Raw genomic sequence first — 27,876 nt, 5'->3', positions numbered from 1 at the left:
ACGATTCCACGAACGAAAATCCGTGGACGAGCGTTTCGCGAATAACAATGTAAACTTTGATCGTATTTCAATACTGGTCATTAGCTGCAGTTGTATAAGAGACGCGACAAAATTTACTGGCCGCGGTCACTCTCACGTACAATGACTCCGTATATCTTCGCGTACACAGAATTTAGGAAACTGTCCAAAAGTTTCCATCGACTTCTTAATGCTATCCACCTATATAACCAAGAGCAGCTTCGAACGAGGACATTAGACTATGTTAAACGGTGCTATTGAAATTCTAATTGGGACAATTTACAACATCTCGAAACTACGCTAGAATTTGACAAATGGTAATTTTAAACTTCAATAAGAGAATAGATTTGGAAATAGCGGTCCGTTATGTTTATTTGAAGTCCAAGGTGAAGAAAGATTCGTCTAGAACTGCGGACCGAATATTTATATTTGTACGTCGAAGTGAAGCTGGTAGAAGAAGTATCGGGTACACCTTTATTGCCAATTTTCGTGTAACAAAGATTCAAAATTACTCTTGACTCTGAAAATTACAAAAAGTCTCTTACACAATATTGCACTATCGTTGTTCTTCGACGAGTAGATATTAAACAACTTTCAGTTACACTTCGACTATCAATTTTCTTCTTCTCAGCTTCGCTAAAAATGATTTCAAATTTGTCTCCTACAGAATCGTGTACTTCTACGGTGAAAAAATATTTAAATTACACGTCTAATATATCTAGTCTAAATGTATAATAAATCTCGATTAAAATTAACGTATCGAGAATCGTAAAAGATTTGTCTTTGAAAAAATGATTCCAAAACCAACAATGGAATCCATATTAAACGGGCAACGCTCGTGCAACGGTCGCGCAATGCTCGCGCAGACGCTGTATCGCTAAGTTTTTGATTTGTCGAGACGACGAGCGTTTACGGCCTCGTTATTGCCGCGAATCGAGTCGTTTCCACGGACAATCGCGAGCGATCGATCCCAAGCGTGCAAATAAAGCGACGATCTGGCAGGGTGGTCGCGATCGTCGTTCCGAAAGCGATCGACCGGTACGCGCGTTGCTTTGTTGCACGCTTAATGTCGCGTCTAATAATGTAGCAAGGCCGTTCTTCCCAATGTACCATGAATGCTCGCGTAGTCGGTCGTTACGACACATTCTGTTGATTTAAATTTTAACAACGCCGCGAACGTACCCTTAACGTCCTCGCGATGCGACGATAAATCAGCCTCGCGGCGCTGGCGTCTGCCAGCTTCTCCGCTTGGCACGCGTTACCCTTTATTACGCGAGCGAGGAAATTGGAAAATTCTTCGCGGTCCGAAAATCGTGCGCGGAGAAATTGCGGAAGAGTTCGAAACGAACGAAATCGATTCGAAATTTATCGCCACGGTGCGTTTCTTTCTTTCGCGAAACGCGTTTCAACTTCTTCCGATTAGCTTCCACGTTTGGCTTCCACTCGAGCCAACGTTTCCCGATTCTCGTCGGTCGAATCCCGTAAATTAGGGGTGTTCCCTCGTGTCTCGTTCTAGCACGTTCTCGGTCCACTGACCCACATATGGGTCAGGGTAGTTTCGACTCGACGAATATCGTCCGCTACGATTAAACTAGAGAGGGCTTCTAAAACTACGAAACGTGGATATATCCCAGGGGTAATAATGCGTATCGCTCGGAACAGAAGCTAGAATGTATAACGGAACGTTTTATCGACGAGCAACGTACGGCGATGTGGCTAGAAAGGGAAACGAGGACCGACCGTATTAAAATTGCACTAGAACTGTTAATCGAGAAACCGAGAACCGCCCTATTGTAACTTATACCGCGGGAAAAAAGTTAACGACAGACCGTACAACGTACGAATACCCTGAAATCGTTCGAACCGATGTACGAAATCAATTCAAACGTGACCCTGACGGATCAGGATCAGATCAGGTATGCGTTAACCGGCTCGAGGAAATGAACGTGTTCTCGAAAATATAGTATATCCGGATCGGTTCGTTGTTAATGATCTTGCAATCGTAGAACTCACGCGAGAAAACGAACATTGAATATTTACCGTTACGAGAATTAATAGATCCGATGCACATTCCTGTGAGTCGATGAACGAGGTACGCACATTGGGAACGAAAGACGAGACATTTTATTCTTATCAATCTCTTTGGGAACTTCTTCGAAGAAGTGAAAATATATGGAACTCATTACCAGAAGAATACTCGACGAAACGATCGAACTCAGACCTCACGATGTATAATTTCGATCTCATTATTCGGGTACTTTTAACCACCAAGCATAGCTCTCGCCGAAACGAATACAGATAAAGTATTTTTGTAACGATCGAAAGACGTTGAAAATTGTTGGTAGAACCACCAGACAGTACCACACCTGTGGACATCGTAAATTTAATTTCTTACAATGTTGCGTATTACTAGCTATTTAGTAGCTATTGTCGCGGGCTGATTTCCAACAATTCGAATACAAAATGGACGAGAGAAATGGAAATTTTCCACCTTCGAGGGTTACACACCTCTGTCGAACCCACGAGTGCACCTACGTTGTCCGAACACGAACGATCGAGAGAGATCGATATCGACGTTGACAATAAATTCTTGCTCAACGGATGAAAAAACAGTGGAAGAATCGAAATTGAAAACGAGAAACACTCGAGGACACTCGTAACGATGAAACGGTCAACAGAAGAGATACGATTCGATGCGACGCGCGTATACATACGTTGCGCTCTCAACGCTTGTAAATTTCAATCTGTTGAGATCCAGTCGTCTTCTTATGTTATATTATGTACACAACGTGTCGTGATTTAATGTCCACAGACGAACCAGTCATACGCTATTAGTTGGGTATACGACACCGCATCGCTCCGCTTGTCAGACTCACGTGAATACAGACTCTACCAATCACTTACAAACACGTCCACCACTTCCACTTGTGTTAACCACCGTCACCATAAGTCACCGGACACTTGCCCGTCTGGTTTGGAAAATGCAAATTAAGATACACGTACTGTTTTCCGTAACTACCATTCGGTACGTCGTTCCTTCGACGGAAAATTTACAACGCGTACAGGGTGTTTTATCTCGACAAGGTGGAACGTCTCGTTGAGCAACCAATGATGTTACGAAAGTTTCGTTGTAAATATCGCTCGATGCGGAGGAAAAATTATTTATATCGTGTAGTGTGATTTTTGGTACCGGACACTTTTCTTGGGCATATTTTCTCGATTCTTTCGACTCTTCGGTATTTTTTCTTTCGAGTTTTCAACGATCGACATTTTTATCTCAATCGATAAAGAAAGAATCGGTACGATGTTATCAATTTCATTTGGTAACATTGAAGCACGATCTTTAATAATACAATTTAAATAAATATGCAAGTAAGATTGCACTTCTGGATAAATTTCCAAAGTACATCTGTCGAAAATCAATGAAAATTTCTTGCGGAGGATGTAGCAGGAAATTTAAGATATTAAAAAATTATCTCCAACCGAGGCGAATGCATCGATGAAAATCATTCAATTCTCGTTGATAAAATTCCTATCGCGGAACACGATTTACATTTCCTCGGTAATGTGAAGAATTGATAAACGTTCTGGTTCGTAATGTCAATTTGTTATTTTTTATTCTCTCGCTTCAACTTCTAAATATGAACGTCCTTTGTGAAACATATACGTTGTATTTCTAGATATCAATTTTACCAGAGGATTTTTTCAACATTTTCGGTTACAACAACGACAATTTCTTCTGTGCACCACTCCACGGAAAGAGAAACAGCTGTCGTTAATCCTGCAGTGTCGGTAAGTTTTATTACTCCTATTTACAACATATTGTTCACAGGTAACGAAATCATTTGGCACCGAGGTGCTCCATTTAACCAATAACTCGTGCACCAATGCGTTAAAATATCAATTGGCGCGGGCTGCTCGAATTATATGCACAATTCGCGAATAATATTGAACGCGACGCGAATGTACAATGTCGTTGAATTTGCAAACTCTATTAATAAGTATAGATAGACGTAACGTACGGAACCGTGATACAAAACGACCAATTCGATTTCTCGGAAGATTCAAATTTCTACGTTATTACAGGCAATTTCGTGGGGAAACCTTCTTCGGTTGATTAACGATCGACCTTTACCACGCAGCCGGTAAAAGTTTATTTGTTGCTCAATATTTCCTGCATAATGACGGGGAACGACACAAGCATTTGTCAGCGGAAGAAACGCAGAGGTGTGGATTGATTTATCATCTTAAAGAGGCGTATATCTTATTTGATCGTAGATGTGAAAGTATGGGGTGATTATTAACTCCTACTGGTTATCGTTTTACGTGCAGTGGGGAGCAGGTAACGCGTGTCACGCTCGTGTTTCGTTAATTATCCGGTGATTTATCGCACGAGTCGTATGGTGCCTCATGACCGTGCTACCGTGGAAGTGATTCTCGTATATACAGGACTGGTTCGAATCGTAGAAAAACGTAACGTTAATGACGCGATGTTTCAGATCGTTTCACGAAGATTGCCTTTGTTTAAACGTATCGTATCGTAGGAAAGTATATCGACGACTGTTTCTCTCGCGTCTAGAGACAGTGACCATGTTCTTGTACGGTTTTCTTTCGAACTTATTTTCAGAAACTCGTTCGTTTACGTGCGCTAAGAAATCGTAACTCGATCGACGATCTTCAATTTTTATAAATCTTTACATACGGAAGAAACATTGAAAATTATCCCATTCTTTGTTCCCCGTTTGTCGATATTCGCGTTCGAAGGACGAAAACTACCTTCGAAGTTGTCAATTCGAAATCCAGATCGTAATAAATACAATAGAAATATTTTCTTTCTATAATGCTTTCAGAGACTTCGATTCTTTCTTCTCAAACGTCGTATCGTTCCCAAAGAAATTAATGTTTGAAAAAACCTCTAGCAACGATAGCGACTTTCGTCCACTTTCTAAAAAATTCCAATTTCATTAGGATCGGAGAAATCGGCGGTGATACGAGAACGTTCGTGTTTTCAACATACGCGTAAAACTTGTTCGGAAACATTTTTCGAAAATTGATACGCGTTAAAAGTTACCCATTGTAACTTAACGATAAATTGCCAAATATCGGGCATCATTCGAGCCGCGAAAGGTTCCCTCGTAAGTCAAAAGTTCGGATTTACGTTGGAAAATAGCCGATATATCGTAATTACAAGAAAGCTCCGAGAATCCCCGTGCCTCGATTCATCACCGAACGTCTATTAAATTGATGGATCGCTTTTGCGCGGACCCACGAATATTTACCGAACGCATTATCGATGTACGACGCGGTTGAATGGATGAAAGGCGCGCGCCAGAAGCGGAATATTAAACCAAAACGGCCGGAAGTGAGTCAGCAGTTACGCGCGTATTACGCCGTGGAATTATGATGTAACAGGGTGAACCGAAACTTGTTTCGTCTTTTGTGTCGCGGATACCCCGGACGTCCCACTGTTACGAATCTCCTTTAACGACGCCAATTTATCGCATTCGAGCCGAGCGTTTCCCGTCTATCGTTAAATTATTCAACGAGACGCGATACCTTCGCGAAACGAGGAACGAAGCTAGGCGAGAAATGAAAAAAGATCGTAGAAACAGTGTCGAAAATAAGGTAAACGTGAAACGTTACCTTGTGCGGTTTTGTCGTGGTCGTACGGTGCTGTCTTGTGTTGCACGGTGTCCGATCTGCGAACAGAAGAAAAATTATCGTTCGTTGGAACGATCGATCGATCGGTTTTCTTTCTCGTTCGACGAAACGTATTTTCGCCCCGAAGACCGCGCAACGGTGCTACGGTGCTTTGCGCGAGATCAAGCCTTTTTCTTACGCGAGCGGAATTGCACAAGTGACGGAAACATTAATATTGAAATCGGTGACGTAACTAGGAATCAGATCGCGACACTTGCCTCGATAAGAATACATTAACGCGAGACGTTGCGCCAACGGAGCTTTTTCGAGCCGGATCGAGCCTGTTTCCCGCTTGATTCTTGGAGTTCGCGTACGTGGAGAATATCGGTACATTCGAGTGGGCAGAGGGAACGAATTGTGTGTTCGTTGAATATCGAAGGGAGAGAAATTTTGATATTGGAAACGTTAACGTTAACGAGTAATCTAACGGGTGAAGGTCGAATCGTTCGATTTGTGTACAGAATAGGAATCGATCGTCGAGATTTTGCGGGAAGAAATATTATTTAAGCTGTATCGATCTCGTTTCGCATTTTCGATTCAGGACGCGTACGTATAGAGACTATTAGTCGTGCGATCGTTGAGATGTTTTTTCTTTGGAACGGATCAAGTCTCTTCTGCGCTCGGCTTCGTAAATAATGGAAACATTAGTGTTTCAATTAATCTAATAAGCGAAGGTCGAATCGTTTGACTCGCGCGATACGAATCGACTATCGCGAGATATCGCGGCAAGAAATATTATTCGAGACGTATCGTGGCCTTTTTTTTTTTTTTCTTTCTTTCCCGCGCGATCGAGGCTTCGTCTGTATCGGAAATATTAATATCGAATTTAACGGTGAAAGTAGAACACAGAAATAAGAAAGTGGCATTTACCGGTTACTTCGCAGAAATTAACTGTGACTGTGACTTAATTTATGTTTCGAGGTGTCCATAATCGACGCCAATAGCCACGAACAGAAGAACTATACTCGTTACGAACGATCCGAAGTTACCGGTGTTTTCGTGGAATACTTTCACTAAACGCTACGACGAAGCAAATAGTGACAAACTGCGATTCAAAGGAGCGGGAAATCAATTCGTCACGGTTGTTTCGGATCGTCGATTCCCGTTTTGCCTCGAAGAAACCGGCGATCGGTTCGCAAGGATGAATAAATAATAATTAGCGCAGTTCGTCGCGCGAAAGTAACCAAGGCGTGAACGAGCGATAGTTTACGGAAAGAAAAGTTTCGAACCGTTGAAAATATCGCAATTCGCGTCGAGATCGACTGGATAAAATCGATTTCGTACGTTTTTAGGTCTAGCCGAGTCAACGTTTCCCATTTCACCGTTTTACCGATCGACCGGTATTTGTTAAAATTTGCGAAAATTTTATCGCGACGGGCACCGAATTGCTCGAATTTCTGTGGTTAAAATTTGTTCAGAATATTTTAAACGGTCTTACGCGTACGAGATAATTGAAAAAGTCGAATTATCTCCGTCGATTTCATAATTTGTAATTAACAGTACCCTTCGATTAACAGTGTCCGTTTCTCTGTGTCGTTCGTCGACGATTGCTATCAATCGCGACAATTTCGTATCCGACGGATACGGAAAATTTCCGTCGCGGAGATCGTTTCCATTTCTCTGGTGTTTGTACAATTATTTCGACCGCGATAAATACGAGATTCGTAAAAGTTTCGTCTCCGTCGCCGCGACCGGAAAGATTTCTCGTTCAAGTTCGTAGAAGAGCTCGAGATAAAGGTCTCGAGCGATTTCAATTAGAGTTTATCGTGGCGTGGTCGTCTCACCGAACGATTCCGAGTCGTTCGGCGTCGATTCGAGTCAATCGGCGAAAAAATGACGGAAATATGCAGGCAACGCCGACCCTGAACCAATGGAGCCCGAGCGCTACGCGTTATTAGCGAAGTTCACGGGTCAAAGTTCGCACGACCACGCGGCGAGTTTCGCGTATGTCGGTCACGAATGTTTATATCGGGTGGCCGCGGAACGATCGACCCCGTTGGACAGCCCGCTTTTCAAGAATATTTTCCCAACTCGCTTCCGCGTCTTGCGAAAACATTTACAACCGTCCCTCGCGAACATATCGCGTAAATTTTACCGCGCTATCTTCGAACGTTATGCGCTTTCGCGTCGTTCCTTTTCCAACCTTCTCTGCCTATTATTAGCGACCAAGGTACGTTAAAGTTTCACGTAACTACAGTTAACAACGTGTTTCTAATTACGCTCGTTGGTTAACGGAAAACGCTCAAGGGCATCTATCGTTCCGGAATAATTTTCGACTCGGATACCATCGATGCTCGTTGTCGAACTTTGCGTACTTATTCGCACGTATTTCGAGAAATTGTACCACACTGGTCACTTTTTCGTTCGACGTCGCACCAACGCGGATTCCTGCCTCTGTTTCGTACACACAGGGTGTCTATTCTATCTCGACACGGTGGAGTATCTCACGAGCAAACGTCATCGAAAAGATAATTCGACGGATGTTATTCGTTGCGGAGCGCTACGATTCGTTGCATCCACCAATGTGCTAATTTTCTCTCTTCTCTCTCTCTCTCAAAGTAAAACAAATAATTTTTCTCTGTCTCTCTCTCTCTCTTTCTCTCTTTCTTTTCTCCCTCTCTCAAAGTAAAATAGATCGTTTCTCTCTCTCTTTTTTCTCTCCCTCTCAAAGTGCCCGAGTGTTTCGACTTTCCAGGCACACCGCGGCGGCGAACGCGAGCCGCGAAAAATGAATCGCGCGGTCGGCGATTAATCTCGCGTGGAGAAGTTCGCGTGTCGCGATTCCGTCGTAACACGATCCCCCGCAATTACTCTCAATATTTCGGTCCGTGGGGATCGCGTCCCATACAACTCCGTAATTGGTGACAGCCGACGAGTACGTCTTCCGAGAACTTTTATTACCGTCGCTGGCTATTTCTGATCCGGGCGCATCGGCGCGTCGCGATTGCGTTTCGACGTCGATGCACGTCTGCGCTCGCTCTGTTTTTTCCTCCTTCGGCTCACCCGCCCCCTCCCCGTTGTACCGCGGGACGGTTTAAAAATTGAATCTCGGTCGACGAGGGTGGCTGACTCACGAGCTCGCGTTTCGCGAAACTTCGAACCGATCCGTTCGTAGGAACGTCGCTGTTTACGGACACGCGAGAACGTCCGTTTTTCGTTTTTCTTTTCTTTTTTCCTTTTTTCTTTTTTGCATTAGGCGATCGTAAACAACGCTCTCGTAGAATCGAGAAACTCTCTGTGTCGAGTCGAGGGAAAGTATCGAAGTGCTACCGGGGGAGGGAGAACACCTGCTGTCGGGAGTTCCAGAGAATTCTATTATAATGATAATAATAACGGCACGACTTTATCGAGGTGGAGATTGTATACATTAGAAAGGTGGAAATATAATAATACGGTATCGAGCGAAGGAAAGAAAGTAAACGCGGTGTACAGCTGTTATCGACGTAACCTTGAAAACAATACAATGAAAGCGCAATAGGAGCGCAGGGAAGGGGAGAAGAAAAGTGGAAAATTTTAAGGAGGTATAACACGATGGTAATAACGTCGATAAAGAGGTAAAATAATTTATAGTTACGATACTCTCGTTTCTCGAGAGACAATTTCGTGAATATACTTTATCAAAGTTGGGATAAACCTTTCGAAATTAATTCACGACCTTGTGCAAGTGGTAGACGCTGCACTGGTTCGATTGCAGCGATTTATGTACAATTGCGATCGAGCAACGTGATCGTTTAGCGTGCACAGATGCGAGAAAGAAGATGGATCGAAAAAAGAAACGTGTCACCTTTTTCATCGTCAGAACCGTGCGACCTTCTCCCGTGTAAAAATGAACGTTTCCTAGAAAGCGGAAGACCTCGGTCTAATTTCCAATAAACCATGAAAATTCCCGTTCGGCTCGTCGCGTCTGTGCATTGTTTGAAATTGTGACACGGCCGTCGATACGTGTTCGCTGAAACTTCGTTTTAACGGCCGCGAGGAAGCACACACCGGGAAAACGAGATTCCCGGAGCACGGGCGGGTCTCTGCGCGCAGAAAATTCGTAAACAGTTCACCGGGGGAAAAAGAATTCGACGATTCGCGCCCGAGGCAACGTCCCTTGGTCGTTAATTTTTAACGCGAGTAGTCACGGTTACAACGATCCCGAAATTTCGCGTTCAAAAATCGTAAACGGAAACGAGTAACGTTGAAAATCAGTTGCGCGTACAGTGGCCGTCGAATGGCGCTTTCAAATGTTCCTCGAATCGGGAACCGGGAGCGTCGCGAGAAACGTTAAAAATTATTTACACGCAACCGTCGACTTTCGTGCGTTAAAATTAGAAGCGTTGTTCGCTCGCGAATCGATTTCACGATTCGTGAGAACGCGCGAACGAGAATTATCGCGGACGAAAGGTCGATAATTTACGATCGAGTTCCTCGAGCCACGCAGCCGAGCGGACCGAGACCTCGAATTCTGACGATTCTCGGAAAAATAGGGACACTCGAGACGATCGAGGACCACGTGCCAGTCGCAACGACGTCTCGTTTATTTACCCTCGGAATCGAATTCGATGTTTCGATCTTTCGAGGCGGACTCGACGACGAGAGGTGACCTTTGCTGTATCAATTGAAAGGGTAGACTCGTCGATTGTCTCGGTACTCGACGATGAACCAAGACGGTTGGTAAATCCTGCCGGTTCGCGAGCGCGCGCAAGTTTTCGTCCGCTTCGCTCGCCCGTCGAAAAGTTACAAGGGATCGGCGTAATTTTCATCGCTTGTTCGAGGCGTACGTACAACTTCCGTTCCCGTCGAGGACGTCTCCGCGTTCCGAGAATCTCGACGAGACTTCCAAAATTCGTTAAGACGTCCCGATTGCACGATACGCGGACGCGTCTTCAAGAGCTCGTAATTTCGCGCCAATAGCTCGCGAAACGTTTCGAAAATTTCGTTTTCTCGGCGATTCGACGCGTTTACGGGCCCCGTCGGTGGAAAGGGTCCCCGAGACGAGGTCCGTTTTCGCGCCAGGGGCGACGAGAGTCGTGCGACTTTCGTTTCGGATTCTTCGAAACGACGACGGGGAGCGCGTGGCTGAAAAGACGAGGAGGGGGTGAGAAAGAAACCGAGAGGGTAGTATTGATCGCCGAAAACATTCGCTCTCGACGACCGAGTTTTTTCCACGTCGTGACGAGGGAAAATGGTGGGACGCGAGCGGAAAAACCGGACGAGCGACGTGTCGCGATCTTTGTATGCGCGTTTCCGCGGTGAAAAAGGGGGCGGGAATAAAAAGAGAGAAAAAAAAAGGGAAAAAAATGATAAGGAGCGCGGGGAGAGGTATCTTGTTAAGCGGGGTAGCCGAGTTATCGCGCAGCTTGGAAAATACCACGGTAATGAGCATAACGAGATACAATTACACGCGTCCAGAAGACGTTAAGATATCGTCCGCTTTTTTACCGTCGTCGCGTGACGCCGGTATGCTTCGCGATCCTCCCTTCTGTTATCGCTGGTGGATGTTTTTCGTCGTCGGAAGTATTATTCCTCCGCGAGAACCGGCGTGGAAGCACCGGACGGTTTTTGCGTCTCGCGTATAATTAGTTGGAAAGTAAATATATATATAGTATCGTCCCGGAAGAACGGAGCTTCGAATTTATTTGTTCCCAGCTTTCGAGAGCACTTCTTACTCGCGAAATACCTCGCGGAAACTTGTAGCGCAAGTAACCGTGGAACGAGATGTACGGGAACGTGTCAGAAGTTTTATACATCGGGAACTCCTGTTAATTTCTCGATCGCGTACAGGGATACTTTTTATCGTACCGGAAGAACCGATCTTCGAATTCGAAGCGTCTCGTGGAAGAACAGTACTCGTTAGAAAGGAAAGAAAAATACCTTAGCTACGGAAACTTACAGCACCTAGTGTTCGCGCTAGAATTTTTTCATCTCGGGTTCTTTTGTCGCAGGAATTCTCCCACGGTGAATTTCCACCGTGCTGGAATTTTTTCACGCCAGAATTCTGTTACGGTAGACTTCTTTTCAAGATGTGCGCAAACTTCTGAGAAGTTCTCGCAAATCGGGACTACTCGTTCATCGATCGTATACGGGGTTAGCTCGCTCTAAAGGAATAAACGTTCGAACTTCTCGATGCTCGCGAAATTTATTCCAAGCTTTCGAGTCTTCCAGCTCGCAAAATTTATTCCAAGCTTTCGACTCTTCCTACACGCAACATTTACACCAATCTTTCGCTCCTTCCTTCCCGCGAAATATCCCACGAAACTTTCGAATACTCTCGCTAAAGCTCTGCCCGAGCTTTCACAGATCGAGACCCATCGTCGACGAGCCATCGACTTGTATCAAAAAACACACCATCCAGTTCCTTCTTCCTTCTCTCCTACCCAAATTTTCCAAAGAACAAACGTTTCTTACGCTCGCGTTCGAGCTCTCGGTCGCTCGACTCGCGGCGCGTTTCCCACCCCAGGGAGGCAGTGGAGCTCGAACCGTGACGCCATTTTAAACCCCGAACGAAGTCACTTTCGTCCCACCCACCGGCAGCGTTGCACGCGACGAGTCTCGCGGATCGTTATCGCGTCCCCCGTTCGGGCGGACAGGGGCACGAACCGACCCCCTCCGGTCGGTTGTACCTCGATCGTGAAAAATCGGCGCCGAATAACCGCGAGAGGACAGTATTATCTCGCACCGCGACCGAGCTGGGCGACTTCTCTCAAGGACAACGCGTGGGTGACGCGTAAAGGGTGAAAAGAGGGCGAGTTATTTTGCACATTGGGTTCGGTACGAGGGTGGTTGATCGATCGACGCGAATTAACGCGGAAAACGTGACCGGACACGGCACCGGGAAATATTTTCGTTGCGCGCCGCCACCGCCTACTGCTCCATGGCTGCGCTTTCCATCGTCGGTAATTTTGGATCGCGGCACACGCGAGGTCGTCGAACCCGGGGCGTGACTGAGGAGGGTAACTTTAACCACCGGAGTCGGGCGAACTTCTACTTCGCGCGCAATTGATCGACCGACCGGGAGAAGTAGAGAGGGGGTGGCGTTGGGTGGCTCTCGGGGAGCGAAAGGGTGGCACCCGCCACTTACATACATGTACCGCACACGCGTCTCGTGGATTTATCTTCCGCGAGAGTGCCCTGGGTGGGGGCAAGAGGGGCGCGGCTGAAATTTCGCGCGCGGCCCCCCTACCCACCCCTTCCCTCACCCCCCAACCCGCCGACCCTCTCGCTCTCGCGCTCTCCTACCTCGAAACCGGTTAAACTTCCCAAGTATTCCGCATCCAGGGGCGTAATCTACGCGGCCGCGATAACGCCGTTTATTCCCCGGCTCGTTTGCAATTTCCGGCTAAAGGTAGGAGGTTACCGCGGGGCCAAGGGGGAAACGGGGGAAGGGACCGTGCTCGAACCGACCAGGATCGAATAATCGCGAGCCGCGTTACCGGCTGGATATAGGTTGACGATTTTCTTTTACGGAAATTTTCAGAGTAGAGGGTTACGTATACGGTTGACACGCTCTTGTTCGTTGTTAGTTATCGTGGGAACGTTCGGTAGGGTTTCTTTTTTTTCTACTGTCGTCGATTTATTCAAGTCGGAACGTAACCTGTCCGTGCTTTGTATCGACGCTGTCCTCCGCGACAGGAAGCTAAGGGAGGAGACTAAGTTTTTTTTTTCTTGGGTGAATCGATCGATCACTGGTAACTATTTAGGGAACTTGGACGGACCGTGTTTCATTCGTGGGACGTTCAATGGTATAGAATACCATTTTAGGATTCCACGAACGGTGTACTTTCATCGCGCGACCTTGAAATCACCTCTGTGCAACCTACAAAGAAACCACCGCGTTGGTATTATATCTCGGTCGTTTACCACCGCATCGCGTCCCCCTTGATGTCGCGCACGCTTTGTAAACAGTGTTCTTCGGCGCGTGTATAAATAGGAAAAATATTCCGTATGGACAAAGTTATTGGCCCACTTTTTCCTACCGCTTGGAGATATTATTTCGCTCGTCTTTTAAACGCGGTACCAACACCCGAGAAATTAACGCACTTTGCCCCCCGTTCGTTTCCGTATTCGTTGAACGTTGTTTCTCCGCAAGGTATAATTCTTCCGCGGAATTTTACGCGATATCGCGGCGTTATTTACTTTTCGCGTATTTCATAATCTCCCCGCAACGGGAACAACCGTGGCGCTCCTCTCGCCGTTGCCTTGTTAATCCACAACTTCATTAATATTAATACTTGAGCAACCGGGAATCGCGCGTTACCGGTGAAAATTGTACTTCCATTCCGCTGCCCGTAACAAAGACGCTGAAAATGGTACCAATAATGAATGGCGCGCGATTTATAATGGAACTTCTATTTACTCTTCTCCGTTCGGACATTAACTGCTTATTTAATAAGAAATTGTTCCAAAGTTTCCTTTGGATCTTTTAGTTCGTTGTAGGAGTAACGTTCACCCTCGGTTAGAGTTACTTTCGAATTTGCGCGCGAGAAACCGCCATTACGGGGAAACGATTGTAATTTCTTTTGCACGTTACAAATCGATGTCGAGTTTCTTGAGATTAAAGTATTTTCTACGTTGAGATCCTCTTTGGAAGCATGCGTAACGTATATTTACAATCTTTTAAATTTTCTTCTTACGTTGTTCTACGGGAGAAGAATATAAAAATACGAAAAATGTTCCTAGTATTTCTTCGTGTCTTGGAGGTGGACCGAATCGCGAAGCAATCGATAAAAGAAGAAATATTAATTTCTTTCGCTCTTCGTCAATTTTTGTCCCGTCGTGCAAAACTGTGTCAAGATTGAAATATTAGCATCTGATTTACGCATGGTTCTCTTCAGAAATAAAATCTGTCGTTGATACTGCAAACTTTCGTATCGAATTATACTCGAGAAAAATACGTGGTCCGTGATTGACGATGTAAAAGAGCTGGCGAAAATTCGCTAGCTCTAAATGAAATTAAATCACCGGTAAGCGTTTTTTTGTGCGAAAAGAGCGTTCAAAAATCGGTGGAATACACCAGGATCTAATAACCGACCATATAAAAGCTAGTACACTACACTAATCGACACTAATCGACGTTAACGCGTTCTTAAACTGCGCCAAAGGCCAACCTGAACCCTTTACCGGAATCCTCGTTACTCGAACGCGTCCAATTTTCGGACCCATTCCTCTCGAAAACCTCCGTCGCAATTTCGTTATTCTCGCTCTCGTTTCTCGCTCGAAACCTCCCCCTTGATCGCGAATTACGCGTACTATGTACCAAAAACCCGTCCAAAAAAAAAAGAGAAAAGAAAAAAAAGTATTCGATACTCGAACGTCAGAGGTGCACCGAACCGCTGAAGCTATCGTCGTGTCCTGAAATCCTGCCAGATTTCGATTTCTGACCCGGTTCGAAATTCTCCGGAAGCCTTTGGTGTCTCGTTTTCAACCCTTCCTTCGCCAAGACGCGGGCCAAGCCTCACGGGTCGGAAGGCGGTTTGTAACGTGGGCGGAAAAGCTCAGATCAATATCAGGCGCGAATTGGAACGTTACGTCGTGAAAATCGACCCGTGACCTAGTGTGGACCCGCCCGTAGCTCGCAGCTGGTGGCGCCATCCGAAAGACCGTGCAAACGCGTACACACACAGACACGCGTCCACACCGCGTAGAACCACACTCGCGAAGAGTCCACGTCCACGTATACACGGTCGCGTCGAGTGCCAGAGCGAAAAGTGGCAGCGGAATTTTCGTCATCCAGGCTGCGTGTAATCCGCCGCGTTTCGGGCGTCTTAATTCCGTCGGCGACCTTCTTTGAGAACCCCCTCTTGGTCCCGGTTTGCACGCAGCTCGAGAGCAATTCACCGAATTTTCCACCGTAGTTTCCCGCGACGCTTTTAATTCCCACGGAAGGGAACTCCCATTCGTTTTGCGTAATCTTCCTTATTCCCCTCGAACACCGAGAAGATCACGAGGCCCGTGAACGTCACCGGCGTTCCTGCTACCTTTCTCTCGGGAAAAATAGCCAAAGGGGTCCTCGAGGGGATTGAAATTGCGCGTGAAACGCGTTCCTCAATTTCAGTTTATTACCATGCAGCCTCCGGGCATTGATAAACATGGACCTTCGGCTCCACCGGGCCGGAGAACGCCGATGGACGAAACTTCTTTCGGTCCGCGCGCGAGAAATTTATTCGCAACGGGATTAGCTTTTTCTCCTCCGACCCTCTTTGTCCTCCGTCGAGGTAAGTGGCTCGAGGATTTTCTTTTTTCGGGCATCATTTTTCGGAGATACACCGTGTAGAATCCTCGAGACGTTCGTACCGATTAGAAAACGATTGGATTTTCCCGGTTGGATTCGAGCGAGCGAGTAGTACGAGCGCGCGTTGGAGCGGACGAGAAACAATTTCGAGGATCGCTCGGCTCGCGAAACGATACGAGTTTCGCACTGGAGATACGTATCCTACCATTTCTAGGTTACGTTCCTCGCGAAACGAGCACCACGGTCTCGTTTCGGTAATAATTGTTTCTTTGCTATCGTTGGGAAATTTTTACCACGAAGAAGGAACGAAAAGTATACACCGTCCGGAATACCAGTATCGCGATTCAAAATAAATGAAGGATCGCGTACAGATACCATAGATTACGAAAATATATTTCGCGTTTGACGTACGATTCGATCCACGGAACTTTCGAATTTGCGTCGATCCGGTTGATACGATTGTCTTCGATTATTCGGTCATACTTCGAACAAGGTTAGGAAGCTCCAGGAGTTCGCCAACGAAATCGTTTCATCGCCTCGCGATCGTTTCGGGTCGTAAAATAAATGCAAAAGAGCCGTTACGGGTGAGAAACGGCTGACAGGCAACCGACCACTCAGTGAATGAAAAATGTTTGTAAAAGATAGCCGGTGCTAATGTTTCCTCTTCGTCTCGATCAATCTCATCGTCCCACCACCGCCCCAAATACTGACCTCGTTTTCGCGCGGCGACCGAAGGGGGAAAGTTCACCGCGGAACTTGCAACGATAGACCCGTGTGTATACACGTATCGCGTAATGGGCCGGCGTGTTCCAGCTACTTATTTACACAAGGAACGTTCCAAGTGTACGTCACGGTAACATATGTGTTACAGGGGAAGCCTCCGCCGAGGATTACTCTTAGAGTGTAGGTAACATTAATTCCGCGTGCGGTAGATTAGGCAGACACTCGCTAGGTTTCCCCTCTGTCGCATATTTTCCGTCAGTTTCTCCACCAACGATGCGTATTATTTACCCCTTACTTTTCCACGACAATTCCTCTTGTACACGGGGAAGGAAATTACTTTTGTTTTCGTCCATTCGCCATACTGTTATTTTCTCCTCTCGTTTCGATTTCTGTCTCACTTTCGTTCGAGGTGACTGGACCATTTTAGGGAGAAATACGAATTGTAGTTTCGAGTTCAAGGTAGAGTGTGTGTCGGTTCTGTCGCGACGTATATATTTTATCATCGATAGCAGTGCGACTGTTGGGAAACGGTTTGTTCTCTACCGAGGTACGCTCGACAGAGATCAACGGAAATTGGCAAAGGAAATGTTAATTTCGTTCCGAAAGAGTCGGAAAACACAATTCGCGTAATATTTGGCGCAATGTTTGTAATTTGAAAGCATGGCCAATTAAAACGTATTCGCTACTTCGAGAGAGATCTAATCGCGTTACGTACAAGCGAGGACGATGTATCCCGTTGTGTTTTACATCGTCGGGGTTTCGAATGTAACTACTAGACGATATAGACAAAACGAATTATATTTATTCCGTACGGTGCAACGTACACGCATACGCAACGAATGAACGATATACGAAGACAACGCTCATTAGCGTGCCGAACACGACGGATGGGAAAGGCGGGTTCAGCTTTTAATTACAGCACTAATGATTTACGATCGCGTCGATTAGTGGCGTATCGCGTTGATTAATCATAATGAAACACGTTGATGGCCATCGATCACAAACGAGAAGCGTTTAAAACGGCTCGACCGTCCTTGCGAAACGTCCACGTTTCCTTTCGTTCTTTTGTGAAAGAGAAATTTCGGAAAATGGATCGAAGACGCACATTGTTCGCTATAATTCTAATTCTCGCTGGAAAGATACCGAAAATCACGCCCGTGGAACACATCTCGACGATCAGGATAACGAGATGTCCGCGGAATGGGGAAAAACACGGACTAAGTAGATTACGAGAGCCACGGTCGGACAGCGCGTACTACCAAGTTCACTTGCACGAAATGAAAGCTGACACACTTACCGCGTCGATTCATTCATACACACTCGACGCGACGTAGACACAGTGGAAACGTACAGATCCCTTGAAACTCGTTCTCGTTGATAAAAAAAGAAAACAAGAACGAAAAAAGGAACAAGGAACGAGGAAGAAGAAAACGTTTTATAAGATGAAAACAACGATGAGATATTTCCACTGCTTTTTCTCGCTCGGTTGTCGCTATTCCTCGTTTTTTCTGACCGTTGATCCTCGACACGTTTCAACTTGGTAACTCCGAAAGATTTCTTTTTACGTTTCTTCGAAACGTCGATGCTCAACGTACCGTTTGTATACCCGGTTGATCCGTGTGGCGCAACAACGAAACGAAAATCACGTCTCGAGAAAGAAACGAAAATTTCGCTCGTATTTCCTGGATTCTGTCGCGCTGGTGAATCATTGGCGCCAGTCGTACAGTTAAAGGTCGACTCCATTGTCGGATTTATTGTATTTCTAATGAGCACCAGTGACTTGGTTCGTCACGGGTCACTCGACACGCGTACACCAATTCAACGAAGAGGAAAACGCGTTTAGGCGAGTTTATTCTCGTTTCGACAACGAAAATCAGTCGGTCGTTTAATTTATTCGGGTGAAAATTATTTTCTTCGTCGCGTGTAATTTTTGGAACGTTCAATTACGAACGTTTCGTCGCGATTTCGACGGTTATCGAAAACCGAGAACCAAACAAGCGTGACGGTAACTTCGAAACTCTCGTTGCACCCTCGATCGCTGGTGTATAATTTCTCTCCCACGGGATTGGTCAATTATTTTTCGATAACGAACTGTATTGAATGTTCCATTAATGAGTCACTGTTTCGGTATCTTACACGGTGAATCTCTTACGGAATATTCAATGCAGCTTGTTATCGACATCGATCTCGTGGGTATGGAATTATATCGCAGTGATTGCGTAATTCGTCGATATAATTTTTGTCAAGACCGATGAAACTTCCGATAAAAAGAAGCTAGTTACCGTGTGTTTAATTTTCGAACGTTACGCGGAAAATTTGGTAATTCTCACCTGTATCGTTGTTCCGTAAAATCAATAATTTTGAACCGCCCTGTACCATACAAAGTGCATTCCAAGTCCATGAAATTCTACACGTTCAGAAAATCGAATAATTTTCCTCTGTATTATCGTCTCGCGAGATCGATAATTTTTTTCCATCGACGATCGTTTCGAGGCACCCGGTAGCGCGTACGCAAACCGTTCCATTTATTGGAAGAAAAAAAAAGGAAAAGTCGTAGATTAAAATCCAAAGTGCACGTTAAGAGCACCGGTTGAACGTGTACCCTTGGAAATCTATTTCTCGTTTCCGGTTGCAAAGGGTTGCTAAACTCGACTTCTCGACTTCTCATTGGCTCAAAAAGCAGCCCCGAGCAGCGGCGCAGACGTCGCGTTTCGAGAAAGCAGTTCGATGCAGCCGAAAGGGGCGGAACACTCCTCGAAGATTTACTTCCGACGGCGAAGTATACGCATTACCGTCCAGAATTTATCGCGACCTGTATACGTGTACTTCCATTGAATAATAGCGCATTCTACGTGGCAAGTGTACGCGCGTGCACCGAGGCCATGCTAATTCCTTGTATAAATAAAGGACTTATCTCCGGGCTGCACTCGTTCTCCAGACGTTATGATATACTAACCTCATTAGCATGAGGCACTGCGGAGAGGTACGGCTTCAATAACGGCGCCGCGAGGAGATCGATGCTGCGGTTGAAAGGCGAACTTTGTTCTCGGTTTAATTTCGTTCATCGATCGGTTGTCAGTCTTTCTGCCCATACGGGTAGCGCGCTAGCCGGGATGTTTGCCATCGAGCGAATAACTATTCCCCGGTGCTCGCAAAAATCGACCAGCCACCGAGCAAGATTTTACTTCCGAAATTGTGCTCGCCGACAGTTCTATTTTCATCGACTCTCGATTACCCGGATCGATGGCAAGGTCGTTCGTCGAATAAATAGTTTCGGATCGTGGAACGTGAATCGAACGTGCAACCACTCTTCCCGAGACAACCGGTTCCTCGAGAGAATGGATTTTAAACGCGGATATAACTCGGTTCCCGAGTTCATAGACTTCGAGTCCGTCTATCGTGCTTCGAGGGCGTACGAAATTAGGGGTTAACCCTCCGTAACCTCCCCCGTGTTACTTCGCGGTTACATACCCGTACATATGTATTATCATCTTTCTACCACTGCGCGCCATTGTGGCTTTAAAGCTATAGTCACCGAGCGAACCGTTCGTAATAGCTATCGGTCGTGATTCCTTACTCCGGGGTGGATACACTCCGAGGGTTGTGTTTATTCAAATTTATCCTCGATCTCTATCATCCTATACTCTGTTCAGTTTCTTTACGAACCGATTGTTTACAATCGGTTACGATTTCTCGTTCCAGGATACATATCACTTTTATCAAAATTTATTTTCAACGTCTAATTGTCAACGACCTGTTCAATTCCTTCGCGTTGTTAATTTCGATTCCAGAGTACAAAGACTCTCTCAAAATTTACCTCTCTTTCAATATCCTATCTCCGTTGCGGATACTTCGTTGCACAATTTATTCTCAAAAAGAATCAGAGTGACGAAAAGTTCACTGATCGAACTTCCGAATCTCGAATTGATCTCCGGCGAACTTGACTCCAATTTTCTCAACGTTCGCGAACCCGTGAGCAGCGCTCGTGTTCGACGATTTTCAGCGCATTCTGTCCAGTTTCCTCGCTACTCGCGGTATCCTCGGTCCGGTCCCTGTTCGCGACCGTATTTTTCGCGCCTCGAGCTCGCCAGGTCCCGTTAAAGTATCGACCCGTACGCGAAAATTCGTATCGCCGCGATACCGCGCGTAATTAATAATCGCGCATCGTCGGTGGCTCCTATCGCGGCAGCTGCGTCTGTCACCGCGTCACGAGTCCCGTTAACTTCTCTCCCCGTTATTGACCGGTAATACCATCCCCCGCTATTAGCGTCGACCTGTTCCATTATCGCGAACTGTTCATTCCGGTATCCACGCGAGGGCAGACTGGCGTCGACTCTTTCGGCTGGACGCGCGTCATTCGCACGCGCGTCGTTTCATCGACTTTCGGCTCACCCTCGACGTCCAACGGGTGTCTAAGAGACCGTGGAATGCAGATTCGAGGATATTTCGGTTCACGAGTTCCGAATTAAGTTGGACGAGGGTACGAGTCATTTCAGGGAACCTCGAGAAGAAGACCGAACGTCGTGAATACGTGGAACACGTATCGAGGGACATCTGGAGGAGAACGATTGTAAATCGATCCATCGGATAGGTAAGGAGCCGTTCTCCCACTCGATGGACGAAACGAGTGAGAAAATTGCCCGAAATTACTTAAGCCCTTGTCTCGCTCCAAGGATCGAAATAATTGTAATCTCTGTCGAATCTTCGAGTCCTTGTTTCACTTGAAGGACACGCTTTGCAGCAGTGTATGGAACTCTCAAGTCGTTGTTTCACCTAAATGAAGTGACCGAGAGGCAATCGAAGAAACGATCGCTCGATAGTCGTATTTACGTAGAACTTTAAAGCCTCTGTCCCACTTGAATAATCGGAAGAATAACTCGACGCTGTACAGTGAATTTTTAAGCCCCTGTCTTACCCAAACGACGCCATTTGTTTCACGCCAGTCGCTTGGCACGAGATTTTTACTACGTAAGTGGGAGAACGGTTTTACCGTGACAAAGCTTCCAACGCGATTCGGTAATTGTGACTCTCGGTAACGAAGACAGAACGGAAGAAGGGCTTTATTTTCAGGGGTTATTCCACGCGTTCTAATTGGTCGAAAGTTTAACAATCTTTCGCCAGAGAACGGTTTGTTCGTAAGTTATGCTTCTTTCGGAACTTCTCGTCCCGTTATAGGGACGAGTAGAATACGAAGAAGCGAATAAATTTCAAAGAGAAGTTTCTGACGAATTTTCGAAACGTTTACAAATATTTTCTTTCGCGTCCGAATCGACCACGAAATCGAACCTCCATTTTTCCGCTTTTACGCAACGTTACGCGAGCCGAGCTAAAAAGAGTCTCGAATACCGGAGACCTGGAAAGATATCCGCCGTATGTTTTATTAATTTCCAAGCCTCGAAATTAACAAGCATGGAAGCGTTCCGTGGAGCGTTCCGTGCGGCCGACGCAAAGTATCGGGGCCATAAATTCGCGCGGGGTATCGGCGAAGCTGGCTCGAAACCTGCACGAAAATTATGGCTTGCCGGAAAATGCGATAGATGATGCCGAAACGAAAACGAAGCGCACGACCGAGCATCGACCAATCGCGGGGTTCTTGTGTAACTCGTGCGGCCACTGATTGGAACGGGCGTGGGAGTATCGAATCGATTAGGTCGCCGATCGATTGTCGCACAGAGCGCTCTCGTCTCGTCCCGAAAACCCTCGACCATTGCTCCACTTTCGATGCTCGTCGTTCTTTCGACTTCCTTACGGCTCGTGCAATTTTTAACACCGTCTTCCCACCTCGGTCACTTTTACCTCATTTTTACACATTTTTTGCCGTGTCTCTTATTCCGACAAACTCTATTTGAAATAAAAAAAAAGAAACGAATAACGAAAAGAAAATTTCCCGTCAGATTACAATCCATCGAGAAATTTTCATAGTTATTTTGCACTCGCGGACCCGAGCAGAGGGAAGACCGTGTTTGATTAACAAACAACGGTGCTCGACGAAGAGTGTAACACGCGCGTCCCCTCCAAAAAACCACAATTTTGTTCTCCGTTGCGCGTTACCTGTAGATTGAATTTTGTAATTATTCACAGAGGAGAGTTTCGGTGATCGGTTTCGATCGATGTTTATTCAACAAAGAGGGGCGGCTCGTTAATCCCCGGATAACGGCGTGTCTCGGATTTTTCCGAAAATTGATTCGTACCGCCCCATCGGCAACACGGTCACGGTTCTCCGTTCCCACTTCGGTACAATTATAGACCGACGTGTTCGTGTTTTTCCCCCATGAATCCTTAATGGTTTCTCGTTCGCTCGACAACGATGCGTTTCGTTCGCGCATTCGAGTCACACGCCGATGGATCGAAAACGGCTCGTTTTCTATAATTGCACGGCAAACATTGCTCAATTACCTTCCCGGCCGGCTTTTAAAACGCGATTACACAATGGGAACGTGTTCCGGTTGTCGACGCCGTTACTCGTCCGAGCGTCAAAAGTGATGCCCGCGTTGTCAATGACGGAAGAAAGGTGGGAAGAACAACGCGTCGCGTCACGAGCGTCAAAGGAAACCAATTTGCCAGGTCGACAGTCCCGCTCGATGGATCGACGTCGAATGGAGGAACGATTCTCGCGAATCGACGCGTTTCGCGGTGAAAACGTTCCGCGAACGTGTTCCAAAGATGAATCACTTCGAAGACTCGAGACCTTCGGTTCGGCGGACCGCTCGAATTCACCGGACCTGTTTCGATTCTAAATTAAACCGCGAGACGATAGCGAAGAATTGCCAAGAAACGAGGAATTCGGTTAAGGTAAATAGAAGACTCGTGTTTCAAACGGGTGATCGATGAAGCCGATCGTGCTCGACGCTCTCGGAGGCCAGGGTGAAGCGTGTACGTGGGAATTTCGTTAACCGGGTATTGGTGTAGGTGTTTGGGCAACACTCGCGATATTTAGAGACCAGGTGTATCGGGTGCGATGCTTCGAAAGAACAGTGTGGATCGCTTTGATTCTAGAAATCGAGGATCGCTGTACGTGCAACGCTCGCGCTAGATACGTGGCTTTTGATGTTCTGGTTCATTTTGGCTCCAGCTATTGAAGATTGCTACGAATATACGGACAGCAGTCGCGTTCGAGCGCGAGCTTTTCAAAGGACAGTGTAGATGGATGACCCTACCGATCGAGGACCGTTCCGAATACAGAGGCGACATTTGGGCTACGATGTTTTCGAACAGTGTAGATTGTTTCGTGTCTATCAATTCCGCGCGACTCTAAGTACACGGATGACACTCGCAGCGTAATCTTTCCAAAGAACAGGTGAACAGTTGCGACTACTGATCGAGGATCGTTCCAAGTCTACAGAAAGACACTTGCATCGAGCGTAACCTTTTCGAAGAACACAAGATTACTTTAGCCCAATCGGTGAAGGATTCCTCTAAATTTGCGGATAACGCTTGCACCGAGTGTAATCGTTTGAAGAAACAGTATAAATCGTTCAATCAGTTGCCCTAACAGTTACTCAAACGTGCAACACTCGCGTCAGGTGCAACATTATCGAAGAGCCCTGTACAGTTCCAACCCTACCGATCGACTATCGCTCGGAATATCCACACAATCCCTGTACCAACCGTCGAACAACACCCTAGATAACTCTAATCCCCGGAAAGGCTGAGAACATTCCCACACCGCTTGTCTTGTTCGTCGAGCGAACGAAACCTACTCGGTTAACCGAAACGATTCTTCGAAACAGGTCCTTCGTGAAACCGCGTCGCTAAACAAACCCGTTGCAACCCTAATTCATAAACGAGCGAGCGGGTGGGTGGTTAATGCGTCCGTGTACGATGGTCGCGGGTAATATCCCTGGTAATGGACACCGGTGCGGGCAACCTTGAAGAGATAAATTTTGCGATAAGGCTGATAATTAATGCCCGTAATGGCCGTTATTATCCGTTCCGGGTGGTATAAGGGAAAAACGTTCCAAAAACGTATGCAAATTTCAGCCAGGGACGCGTTAATCGCGCCATCGTGGTACAACTCGGCCGTTTCACGGGGACGATAATGATTGAAGCACGCGGTTACGTAATCGGATCCCTCTTGGCGATCGTAAAAAGAAGAGTCATGTAATTGAGGAAACGGTCGACGCCGTGTTCCTCCTCGTTGTTCCTCTACGCGCTGATCGTGTATCGGCGGAACACGTGTTTAAGATTTAACGACGTCGAATAAACCAACCACGACGTCTCAGGAAACACTCCAATGTTGTTTCGATGTAAGTTCGCGGTTCGGTTCGCGGTTCGCGTCTATTCTTTCGGTTAGGTGTTAGGCGTAGCGTTAACAACTCGGTACAGTTTTCATTCGAACTTCTTAAAGAGCGAATTATTTGACAATAGTCGGTAAACAGTTCCCTAATTATTCATTGTACGTTTAGTCGCTCGTTGTCACGCTTTAATAACGCGAATAAATTTATAAAACGGTTGGTATTTTTCAGAATATTTTTCTAAGAATCACAGAGTCTCCCGATCGAGTTCACTCGTTCGCGCGTAGTACGACGAAATGGGGAAATCGTCGAATGAAAATTCAACGGTTTAATTATACTTTAGACCACTTCCTATTCGAGACGCTCGAGAATGTCGATCGATTAGAATTTATATAGGAACCGAAGCCGATATCCAGAAATACGGGAGATTCGATTCGACTCGATTGCTACGTCTTGGTGTATTTAAAGAAAAAAAATAACAAGCATACCGCTCCGTCTATCCCACTTTCTACGTCCCCCACCACAGATTTATTTTCCGTAATCGCATTCGTGTATACACTTCCTCGTCTGACTATGCATATATGGATTTTTCAAAACATTTTCTACTTTCTTTCCTGTCTCGTTTCCAATCATCCACCGTTGCGTCATCGCAATGGAATACATTTTTCACCGCGTTTCACCTGCATCCGGTAATCTCGTTCGCCGCGTTTCTTCCGTCGTTCGTCGGGAAACGATATTGTAAATCTTTTACATCGCGCGGGGAGTACATCGCCACGTTTTCAAATCGTTATCGCTGAAAATTCTGAACGACAAAAGTACGAAAATATCAATCTAAAGTACAATTCGATACTGATAACGAAGCAAATTATAAAAAAGCTGCAACTTTCAATAAATCGTTATAAAATCACCGGAACGGTTCGTTTGTTCGATGATCGACGTGAAAACGATATTCGTCGGTCGATAAATACGAGTAACGTCGAGTTGAACGAAATCGTGAAAAATGAGGGTACCTTGCGGGGAGCGTGCGGTTAAATTAGGCGAACCACTAAGCAAAATTGAAATTAAGGGACGGGCGATCTTAACTGTTACGCTGGCAATAGTAATTACCCCGTTGATTAACGCTCCAATGACGCGTTATGAAGAAAGAAGCGGCGTAAACGTCACAAAATGTCGAGTAATTAGTAACGCGGAACGGTTAGTAAATAACAACTTTCTAGTTGATTATCGGGCCGCTCGTAATTATCACGGTGGAAGAGAAGCGTGTTACAGCGTTATTAGATGACGCAGACGGTATTCAGTTTACTACCTGAGAGGATTACGAACAACGCAATAATAACGATAATGTATCAGTAGTGCATCTGATATTGCATAACCCCGTTCGCTCGCAATCGTAACAGCGTTAAAAGTGACTATTACTTTTCGACGCGGAACGCGTGTCATTCTCGCACGCGGACGGAACAACGACGCTATTGTCTTTTGAACAATTTCGCGCAACATTTTCCCTGTTGTATTTTTCTGCCGCGCCAATGACTCGGAAAAAGTGCAGCACTGCATCGGAATGGAAAACTTCATCGATCCATTGTTCGTCTCCCCCGGACGACAGCATTGTCTTTTCGAACGAAGATTTCTCTCGTATAATTAAAAGCGATTAACATCTCTTTCCGCGTATCGCGGAACATCTAAACGTACAACGATAAACCGTTCTTGTACAATGTTCTTATTCGAACTTCCAACGTCTGTGATAAATCAATCGTGAAATCGATTCGATTTGTCCCACGAAAGTACTCGTTCCGAACGTTGCGTAAACCATCTGCCGAAGAAAACTTGTGGAAAGTTCTCCACTTGTATAATTTTCGTTATCGATGATTCGATTGTGAAATGAATTCAATAGAGATTCATCTTTGACGTATTTCGCAAAAATGTTCGACTTGTTCGGTACGTTACATCGAACGAACTTGGTCCCGAAAATGTTCGCTCGAGTTCGCGGAATAATTTCAAAGCGATGCGCATTAGCCCGCAACTCGCTAGACTCGATTCAGAATCTCCATTGGACGTGGTACCGATATGAAAAAAAGAGAAAGAGAAACGAAAAAAAAGGAAAAAAAGGAACGCTCCGGCATAGAAATTGCGCGAAAATCACGGTCCGCGATTATCTCAGCGGCGCGATTCACGTTCGGAAACGAACGCGCGGAAAGAGCGCGCGGCGCCGGTGCATAATTGGGCGAGGCAAGTTCAAACGTCCATTCTCCGCGCGCCGAGCGACATTCCGCGGCCCCCTGGTATGCAGAATCCGGGCGAGCGCGTGCAAAACGCGGCCGAACCAGCGCGAAAAACATCGGAGAAAAGAGGACCGAGGCGCGAGGACGACAAATTGAAACCGCCTCCGGACTCCTGGACCCCGTATCGCGCCCACGGCGATGATTTACGCCTTTCATTAAATCCCGGACGTCGAAGCCCGCCCCGAAGTCGGACACGCGAGCGTTTCTCACGCGAGACGCGCGACAAGTGGAAATGCATCGCGGGGGGTGAATAATTGACGGGAGAGATACCTGTCGTATAAATCTACGGGACGACCGTCGCGAAAACGAGAAATTTTATTAATTTCGATCGCAAGTTCGTTAATTCTTCGAAAAATCGTACGAACAATAGGACGTAGGTATGGATACTCGAAGAATGTTCGAAGATTGTTCGAAGAAACGAGGAAAGAAATTCCCTCGATAGGTTCGTACAAGTGTCGGGTTATCGAGAAGAAAAAAAAAGGAAGGAACATCGATTCGAAGAACAAAAGTATTCCGTGGTTATCGATATCTCTGTGAATAAATATTTGAACGGTTGACAAGGGAAACCCGGTCCCTCGGTGTACCGTGCACACGAGTATCGAGTTATCGCGAAAAAGAGGAAACATTAGCGAAACGTGGTATACCTTTTACTCGGAAAATGCGAGACGACTCTACGCGTCCTCCCAAGATTTACCCGATCGCTTCA

The 27,876-nt window shown here is 46.1% G+C and overlaps 1 protein-coding gene and 1 long non-coding RNA gene across 2 annotated transcripts in view; one reads left to right on the top strand and one right to left on the bottom strand.

Moving 5' to 3' along the window:
- The window catches only part of LOC143155145 (uncharacterized), a 123,443-nt gene that overhangs the window by 90,739 nt on the left and 4,828 nt on the right, over positions 1-27,876 (bottom strand). The window lies entirely within an intron of this gene.
- LOC143143258 (uncharacterized) lies at positions 23,229-25,209 on the top strand. The gene is made up of 2 exons (XR_012991069.1): positions 23,229-23,449; positions 23,654-25,209. It is a non-coding gene; the product is annotated as an uncharacterized LOC143143258 (long non-coding RNA).

Source organism: Ptiloglossa arizonensis, chromosome 2 (assembly GCF_051014685.1).
Source record: "Ptiloglossa arizonensis isolate GNS036 chromosome 2, iyPtiAriz1_principal, whole genome shotgun sequence".
In the NCBI taxonomy this organism is placed as follows: domain Eukaryota; kingdom Metazoa; phylum Arthropoda; class Insecta; order Hymenoptera; family Colletidae; genus Ptiloglossa; species Ptiloglossa arizonensis.
This window is presented reverse-complemented; position numbering and strand designations above follow the sequence as displayed.